Here is a 10197-nt window from a genome sequence, read left to right on the forward strand (position 1 = left end):
TGGAAACAACTCAAATGTCTATCAATTGATAAATGGATAAATAAAATGTGGTCTATCCACATAATGGAATATTATTCAGCACTAGAAAGGAGTGAAGTACTGATACATGCTACCAAAAGGATGATCTTTGAAAATGTGCTGAGAAAGAAGCCAACCATGAAATAATCACATTGGATTACTGCACTTATATGAAAAGTTCAGAATAGGTATATTCCTAAAGAGAGAAAGTAGATTACTTATTGTTTAGCACTGGGAGGCTTAGAGAGACATGGTTATGGGGTTTCTTCTGGGGGTGATGAAATTTTTCTAAAATTGATCGTGGTGATGGTTGCACAACTTTGTGAATATCCCAAAAATATTCAATACTACACACCCAAGTACTTAATAGCCAGCTTAAAAAATAGAATATTACCAAGAATATTACTCACCCCAGTGGAATTGCCTTCTCTCCTCCCAAAGGAAACTGAATTTTATGTTAATCCTTCCTCCACTTTTCTTTCCATCTATTGTTTTCTAAGGTTTCTAGTTGTTTGCTTGTTTGGGCCATAGTGGCCAACATGTTTGCAGTGGGCAGGACTTTAGACCATACTAACCAATTTTCAGTTTTCTGGGTGAAAAACCCAGACAAGAAAATTTTAATACCCATCTTCCTTCTCCCATGACCACCTTAAGTAACTTGGACTGTGGGTGGCATGGCTGTTTCTTAAAACAAATGCCGTTAGTCATGGACCATTAAAAATCAAAGAGATTTTAAATATTATCTAGCCGGAAGATGGTGGGCTTCCCCGATGGCTCAGTAGTAAAGAATCCACCTGCCAAGCAGGAGACACAAGGAGATGTGGGTTCAATTCCTGGGTCGGAAATATTGCCTGGAGGAAGAAACGTCAACCCACTCCACTATTCTTGTCTGGAAAAAAATCTATGGACAGAGGCACCTGGCAGGCTGTAGTCCATGGGGTCACTAAGAGTTGAACACAGCACATCAGCACTAGCAGCCCAAAGACGATAAATACCTGCAGGAGGCTGCCACTCCAGTGCTCATGCAGACCTCACTAATCAATCAGGGTGTTCTTTCACACTGACCTGTCTTGATCCCAGGGAACAGATGGTGGCCATTGCTACCATCAACCACAGAAAGGGAGCTAACATTTATAGACCCTTACTATATGCCAGGGACTGTGCCAAATGCTTCCCACTTTATCTTATTTAATCACCACAGTTCTCGAAGCACTAGTATCTCCATTTAGGGATGACGAAGCGTCACTCAGAGATACTGAGTCACTTGTCCATGTAGTTTGCAAATGTTGGGATAGAGATTCAAACCCATGCAGCTGGGGAGCTGGGGGGAACCTCCCCCCACCTCCACCCCGGAGAGTAATACAAATTAATCACAGTGAAAACATGCCATGAGACCACACAGAAGCCCACTTCAATCAAACACCTGAAGGGAGCTACCAAGTAGATCCTCACCTGAGAGGGCACAGCCTCTCTCTAGGCAGACATTAGTCCACAGCAGAGGGATTGTCCATCCTCATCCCTGGAAGTGATGAGAAAAAGGAGGGAGAAGGGAAGTAATGTGCCCTCTAGGATCAGCGTCCTGGAGCTGACGCCCCTGCAGGGAGGTCACCGAAAGAGACCTCTTCTTTCCTGCCCTGTCCAACTACAGGCTCAACTCTCTGAGGGCTCACAGACACAGGTTTTAACAACTTCGAAAGTTCCAGGTTAGAGACTCAACTCTAGATGGGCCACGCCGAGGGCCTAGTTCCCATAGCCCTCATCTGATAGGAAACCCCAGGAGGCCCATGGGTGGGGCCCAGCCTGGAGAGTTTACTTGGGCACGGTCATCCAACAGGCACACCCATCACTTGAGGGAACTGAACTGAATTCTGACTCCAAACAAAGGCGGGGCCAGTGGGCAGCCCAGAGGGACTTCTGCCATTCCTGCAGGAGGTGCTTCAGCCTCCAGGGCTGGTGGAAGCTATGTGGAACCAAATTTAAAAAAAAAAAAAAAAAAAAAACCACCCAAAAATGCTGCTTTTAAGTTGGACAGAAAGAGATTCAGAGTGATGAGTACAGAGCGGGAACGGCTCACGGCAACTGAAACAGGAGGGACTGAAGCACAGTAGCCCTGGACTTCGCTCCACATTTCAAAGTCCTGAGTCAGACCCTGATGTTTTAGCTGTCTGTTGACTTCCTGAAGCCTAATTACATCCTGGGGACCCACATGTTCCTCTGGGTAAGGCAGGGAAGCCCGCACGCAGCCCCGATGACACCCCCCCACCCCACCTTTCCACATGTGGCATGAAACAGGAGACCATGCACAACAGGGAAGGGCTGTCCAGGCGCCCAGACACACCTTCTGAGTCGGTGCCAGCCTGACGTGGCCACGATTTCCGACTCTCACTGGCGCCATCGCCGGCTCAGTGCCCTCTTTATCCCAAGTGAAAAGGGACGGTTGTGGCGCTTGGTGCCCTGTTTCCCCAGCATGTTTACTCTTCTTTGTAGAGGATATTTCAAGTCTGTCCTCTTTCCCACAGTATCTAGGACAAAGCTCCCCTCAGAGATGGAGAGAGGCCTGTGGATCCTGTTCCAGTTCCGCACCTTGCCTCAGGATAAACAGTTCTCCCCTCAGCTTTATGAATTACTTCCTTAGTCTTAGAAACTTAGAATCTGTTAGAATCTTAGAAACTGTTTTTAATTGACCTGATGTCTCATGATCTATTGATAAAAGCACCACTAAAAGTGTCCCATGTGCATGTAAATCTCTGTTAATTTGGTGTTAAATCTAGGCCTTGGCAGAGATTAGATTCAAACTCAGATTTTTACTTTGATTCTAAGGCTCTTTTCTTTATGCTGTTCTGCTTCCCCTAAGAGGGAGATAGAAGAGAAGAAGGATGTGGGGAAGGGAAGGGAGGTAGAGGTGGTCTCGGGTTGCAAGCGACAGAAACTGACATCCAGGGGAGTTTTTCAGAGGGACACCAGGTGGCTTTCAGAACCCAGTGACATGTCCAAGAACAGGACTTTGAAAGGGACATGAACTAGAGTCTGTCTGGGGTCTGTGCAGGAGAAATGAATTAATAGCTGCCTTGGGGCACTGCCCTGAGATAAATTTGCTCTAACAATTTCTGTCTCACTTTGAGGAATTGTCAAAGTCCCAGGATAGAGCCTGACTGGTTTTATCAGGACCATTTGTGTGTCCTAAGCCAGGACTGAGAAGAGCCCCAAGATGGTACCCGTGGAGCGGTGGGGAGGGGGCGGGGCACAGATAAACATCTAGCTCTCTATGTGCTGTTAGCAAATGAAATCAAATGGATGCTGAGTGCCCAAACAACAAATAGACTACTATGCCAAAATTTCCAGGTGTTGCGGACTAAGATCCTGGCCACCACAAACTGGATTAGGGCTGGGGCAGGGCCCTGCCCATTGAGTCTTACTCTTCCCATTGGGGCGGCCACCATCATTACCACCATCTCCTTCTATCTATCCTCCAATCCTGGCTGCTGGGAGGGAGTGTTTCTTCTCTCAGGAATTAGTCCTCATTTGAAAACTGAAGATCCAGAGCTAAGGCTGAAGACCAATCAGCTGCTCACAGTCGATGGTGCAGACACAACTGTCTTATAAAGACCACTCAGTCATAATGCTTTATCGTCAAACAACTTGAGTTGGACGTCTAACACCACTTACCAGCCATGATACTCTGAGAAAATACCCATCTACTCTCTGAGCCTCAGTTTGTTCAGCTGTAAAATGGGGAGATATAACATGTACTCTGCTTCAGTCTACATGTCGTTCTAGCAAGTGAAGTAAAAACTGTCAGAATTTGTAAGCTGTGAGCTATACACAGATACAAAGAGGCATTTCTATAATTTTCATTATTATCAAGAGAACCCAGGCCACTTGGATAAGTGGACAGAGGCAGGAAACACAGCTAGAAACCACAGTAACTGAGGGGAGGTTTTGAGTAGTCGAGGGTGGGAGCTTGGAGGGCAGTCATCTAGACCGTCAGTTTCTTCTCAAGGTCAAGTGCTGCAAATAGGTGAGGTTTTGCTAGACTCCATCACACATCCCAAGGCCAAATGGCCTGAGAGCAGACTTACAAATTCCAACAGTCACTTTAGAAGCTCTGATTTAAGCTCTGTCTCCTTTGTTGAGAACCCAAGTACTAAAGCCTTCATGGCAATTAAACTTCTTGAGGTTAAGCATTAACAAAGCTGGGTTGCCTCCAGACTCCCTTCCTTGCCTCTCATCCTCCTTTCCTCCCCTTGGCATCGGGCAAGGCTGGAACCTGATAAAATGCTCCCTTTTCCATCGCCTGTGTGGATCTCGCTGGCCAGGCTTCCTGCAGCTGTGCTCCAAGATCAGCATTTCAGTCATCGCTCCCTAATAGCTTCATCTCCCCCTACTCCAGGGGGATGTGAATTCCTCCCCTCGCTCACACGCCCCACTTCAAGCCATCTGCACACACTACAGGATACTTGCCACCTGACATCTTGATATTCAAAGCTATCCAAATCCTTCAAAATCTCACTGCTTGTGCTATGTATGCCCTCAGAGCATGAGACAGAAAGCAGCCCTCTCATCTCATCTTCAATGTTCCATACAGATTCCATAGACCTGGTCTGTCACAAGATGGGCTTGGTCTTACATCAGTCTTTTTTTTACTATTTTCTCATTGATTTCCAAATCCTTTTCCCTTAGTGAGTATTCCAGATCCCTTCTTAAAATCCTATTCCCACTCATGTCTTTATTGCTTGCTTAATTCCCAGAGGCTTCCTGAGGTTATGGACTGTTTTATTTTTGGCTGTATCCCTAACACCCAGTGCAGTACCTGCCTCATCAGAAGTGCTCAATACATGCTTGTGAAGTGAGGGCCCGCCTGCATGGATAAGCCCTCTGACACTGCTGTGACAAACAGTATCTCTTGTAGATTCAAGTAGGATCTAAGCATCTACTATCTAAGCAGAATTCTGATAAGGGTTCTGTTAAGCTGGTGGTCTCACTTTGGGAGTTAGAATCTTGTTTGGACGTCACTAGGGGACCCTCTATTAGATTTATAATTATAATGACATCCAATAGCATTTTTATTGTAGAACATCTAAAGAGAGCAAAGGAATTGTTTGAGACCACCTGAAACTTCACTCTGAATCACAGACAGCTCACTGTAAAGTAAACTTAAGCCTAATTACATATTGTGAACTCTACATGATACTGTGGGATTCTGACGTTAATTTCCAATCACTCCTCACCAAGGATTGGTGAAAATCCTTAGCTGAGTACCATTAAGGAAATGTCTCTGCTTTCACCTGGTCTGGGTTTATTATCTGTGTACCACTCACGGATCCTCTGCCTTCAGCTTCCAGGCTGCTTCTGCCCCTCACTGTGTGGTCTAGGGAGGTTCCCCTCCCTGCAGCAGGGCTAGGACTTGTGTCACTGCAGAGACTTCTTATATTCTGTTTGAAATACTACACAATCCAGATTTTAAATTAAAAAGGGGAAAGTGGAAAGATTTGGATAGAGGTTCACAGAATACCATCGCTGAAACAGACATGAAGCATCACTGAGTCCAAGAATCATACGGTTTTCTCCCTCAGGTGTCTTGCCAACCAGTGCTGTGTCCAGGCTTTGCCAGAAAGAGCGTAGTGACCATTTGGTGATCTGACCACAGGCACAGGATGAGAGTGATATTGTCACATATCTGGCTCCTTGCAGAAAGTGAGGGGAGTCGTGTGGGCGAAGGGTGGGCAGAATTCATAAATAGCCCTGCTGTTTCAGGAAAGTGGAGACATGGTGGCAGAGATAGTATCCTGTTATTCAGTATCAATTGACATTCAAAATCACTTTCATTCCAGCAAGACTAGTAGCACAGTGAAAAATAGTGGCATGAATGGCACCTGGCTGGTATGGAGCAAAACAGTCTCAAATCCAAACTCCCGTCAAACAGCTAAAGTAGCAGCTCGGCTGATTTTCAGCTCATGAGCGTTGGCGGGAGCACAAGGCGATGGCAGAGCAGCAAAGACCCTCCTCCCTTGGACCAGGTGCATCCAACTTCATGGAGTAGACATGTCAGGAGAATCTCAGCTCTAAACTGATTTCTGCAGGCCTTCTCTCAGCTTCAGGAGAAGGGAAGTTGCCATCCCATGAGGGAGAGCAAATCAACTTGTATCTGGGGACACAAAATGCTGGGGACATTTAAAAAGCTATAATTTAAAGAAAAGGGGATAACACTTTGATGAGATACAAACAAACACATGCATATGAGCCACAGAGAGTTATAAGTTACTGCTCATTAATAAAAATAAACCAATGGGATTATAAAGGGGATAATACAACCTGTAAATTGTCTAGTCCTCTGAATTTTTGATGTTAGAAGTGAAACACAAAATTCATAAGTTTAAAATTCCAAACCTAAGATTAGAATGTCCAACTATAGAGACTGAGTAAATGAAGGATTATGTACTTAATGATTATGCACCTGTTAAATATCATGATTATTAAGAATGAAGAAGCACGGGAAGATGCTTGTGATGACTTCAAGTGAAACCACAAATTTTTGAACTTGGGAAATGTGTTTACAACTAGGAAGAAAAGTGCTACACTGGAAAAAGCCCTCTTTATTCCTTTACAGAGTAAGAAAGGGTTAATGTTACATATTATGTGTAGTTGCATACATTATTATAGCTCTCTCCTGTTTTCATCTGTCCATCAGTCATCAAAATAATTACAATATTTGTGCTCAAGAGCTGTAACCATGGGTGGTTTTCCTTTTGTTAGTTTTATTACATCATTCCTACTAGTTTATTGCAGCAATATTAGAAAAGCGATAAAAGTAAAATAAAAACATTTATAATTCTACCTGGAGAGAGAACACTTTGGTGTTTCCTTTCTAGGCATTTTCACATACAGATAGATTCATAAGTACATTTATTGTATAAAATTAGAGTCATACTCTACATCTGGTGAACATCTATAACGACTGACCTCACACTGGCTGGTACCATTGTCGCAATGGGGAAGCCTCCTCCCTCCTTTGGGTGGAAGTTCATGGGCAGTCAGATCACAGAGTAGTTTGTAACCCAATCAAGTCCTGCACAGTGCTTTACAAAATGTTAAACCTGAAATTGAAATAATGTGTAATCTTCTCATTTTCCACAGATGTAGCCCCTCCCCTGATAATCTGATGAGCAATTTGCTTTTGTCCTAGAAAAAAACAGCAAAGGGCAGGACGGCTCATCGAATCCCATGCCCTTGCCAAATGGTGTGTGGGCAGGAAAATGTCAAGTGGTCCTGCTAGAGGCACCCGACCAAGAACATCACCCCCCAGGGAGGAGGAGAGGGTGACTGCCAGGTCCCCCCAACCTCCTGGTGCCCAGACGTCATCCACCCTCTCCAGGTCTGGGCTGTGTGCCCCCTACATGGGGGAGGGAGGCTCCAAAGCACTTGGATGCTGCTATTACAGAAATAGGAAAGACACAGAAATAGTGAAGACACTGGTGAGAAACTGCCACTCCCCCTGTGTTTGCAAGGTATCCAGTCTCTGGGGCTGTGAGCTACTAGAGGCCTCTTCCTGTTCATGTTGTTTACTTGCTAAGTCATGTCCTACTCTTTTGGGATCCCATGAACTATAGCTCACCAGGCTCCTCTGTTCATGGGATTTCCCAGGCAAGAATACTGGAGTGGGTTGCCATTTCCTTCTCCAGAGGATCTTCCTGACTCAGGGATCGAACCCCCGTCTCTTGCATTGTAGGCAGATTCTTTTCCACTGAGCCACCTGGGAAGACATTAGTTTTCTGGAGCAGCTGCAAGTTAAGTACCACAAACCAACAAAATCAGGAATTTCTTGTCTCACTATTCTAGAGACTAGAAGTTGGAAATCCAGGTGTGAAGCTTCTGGGGGAGGATCCTTCCTTGCCTCCTGCTTCTGGAAGTCCCAGCTGTCCCTTGGCTTATGGCGGCATAACTCAGAGCTCTGCCTCTGTCTCCACGTGGCTGTCTTCCCTCTGTGTCTATGTCTTCGCATGATGTTCTCCAGAGTGTGCCTCTCCAGCCTCTCTCTTGCTGTAAGGACATCTGTCATACTGCATCAGGACCCGCCCTAATGACCACATCTTAACCTGTTTATGTCTGTTCAGACCCTATTTCCCAATGTTACTGAGTCCAAGCTCGCTCTGCTCACCGCAGGACTCAGAGAGATGAGGTGCTGATGCAAAGAATATGACCAACGGCAGTCTAATGTCTCAAAATAACCATATGATCGGGGTCTGGGTGCCAGGTTCTTTTATAGATCAGAGTTGGGGGGAGGTGAGGAAACAATGTAAAAAGGCCATTAGTCTTGCATATATCTCCTAGAATGGTCAGTTTAAGGCAGGGGATGTTTTAACTTCTTCCTGTCAGCTATAGGTGGACAGGGTCCTGAATAAAGGCACTTTAGTTTAACAGAGGGGCAAGATTCTCTGAGGCAGGCCATTATGTGCTGACAAAGGTCGTATTGTCAAAGGTATGGTTTTTTTTCAGTAGTTATGTATGGATGTAAAGAAGGCTGAGTGCCAAAGAATTAATGCTTTCAAACTGTGGTGCTGGAGAAGACTCTTGAGAGTCCCTTGGACAGCAAGGAGATCAAACCAGTCAATCCTAAAGGTAATCAACACTGAATATTCATTGGAAGGTCTGATGCTAAAGCTGAAGTTCCAATACTTTGGCTACCCAATGTGAAGAGTTGATTCATTGGAAAAGACCCTGATGCTGGGAAAGATTGTGGGCAGGAGAAGGGAGTGACAGGATGATATGGTGGGATGGTTGACTCAATGGACATGTGTTTGAGCAAACTCCCAAAGACAGTGAAGAATAGGGAAGCCTTGTGTGCTGCAGTCCACGGGGTCACAAAGAGTCAGGCATAACTGAGCAATTGAACAACAGAACAACAACAATACAACAAAAGCCATAAAAAGTAAGTCAAAGAAACAGTTTCAACATGAAGCCAGAATTGACTTTCCCTGCAACACCAATAAGGATACTGGGGTTTAGAACCATGACATTTCTTTTTTAGGGACCAGTGGGATCCATCCTCTTTCACTCTTTAAGTATACCTGGAGGGAGTGATTAAATAAATAGGACAGGTTGAGTATCTAACATTCCTACAACTCTGCTTCCTAACACACCTCTTATAACACTCAAACTCTTTTTGGTGTCTTTGCAACAATTACAGCTTTGGAAAGGTCATTCAACTTCTCTGGGCCTTGTGCTGTGCTTAGTCAGTCAGACGTGCCTGATTCTTTGCGATCCCATGGACTGTATCCCTCCAGGCTCCTCTGTCCATGGGGTTTCTCCAGGCAAGAATACTGGAGTGGGTAGCTTATCCCTTCTCCAGAGGAACTTCCCAACCTAGGAATTGAACTGGGGTCTCCTGCATTGCAGGCAGATTCTTTGCCAGCTGAGCTACCATTTAATGAGTGAATGCATTGCCTTTGAAGGTTTGTCAGCCTTGACACTGGTGGGAACTAAGTGTTGTTTTGATGACTATGAATGACCCAGGAATACCAGTCTCTCTCCTAACTTCTGCAGGTGACTCACACATGTTGCTTCTCGGGTACAGTTAAAGGCTACTTGCCAGGAATTCTCAAAAATTTGGTATTCATAAGCCAAAATTAGTGTCCACAGGGTTCACCAAGGATTCAAATTTGTTATTCCATGCTATAGACAGGCAGGATTACTCCAGATTTTGGAAGGAGAATTTTTAGTTAGTTGATTGGCATTTGTTTTGAGTTGTTATCCTTTCCAATAGCTGTTATTCATACATTTTATTTATAAATTGCTATTGGTTTTATGCCCTCATCATCCATTTCAGTCTGATAAGAGACTTTGGGTTTGTCCTGTGGTGAGTATTTTGATCCTATAAATTGTTCATCATTCAGATGTGTGTATGCTGCTGCTGCTGCTAAGTCGCTTCAGTCGTGTCCGACTCTGTGCGACCCCATAGACGGCAGCCCACCAGGCTCCGCCATCCCTGGGATTCTCCAGGCAAGAACACTGGAGTGGGTTGCCATTGCCTTCTCCTCAGATGTGGGTATAAATGAATGTAATTAAGGCATTAATCCCATACAGATCCCAATTGCTTGAAGAGATGGACGTACAGTCCCTTACAGTTTGCTTGGATTGTAGAGTGACCAGCCATTCCAGCCTGCCCAGGACTGAGAGGGTTGC

The sequence above is a fragment of the Odocoileus virginianus genome, chromosome 7 (genome assembly GCF_023699985.2).
Source record: "Odocoileus virginianus isolate 20LAN1187 ecotype Illinois chromosome 7, Ovbor_1.2, whole genome shotgun sequence".
In the NCBI taxonomy this organism is placed as follows: domain Eukaryota; kingdom Metazoa; phylum Chordata; class Mammalia; order Artiodactyla; family Cervidae; genus Odocoileus; species Odocoileus virginianus.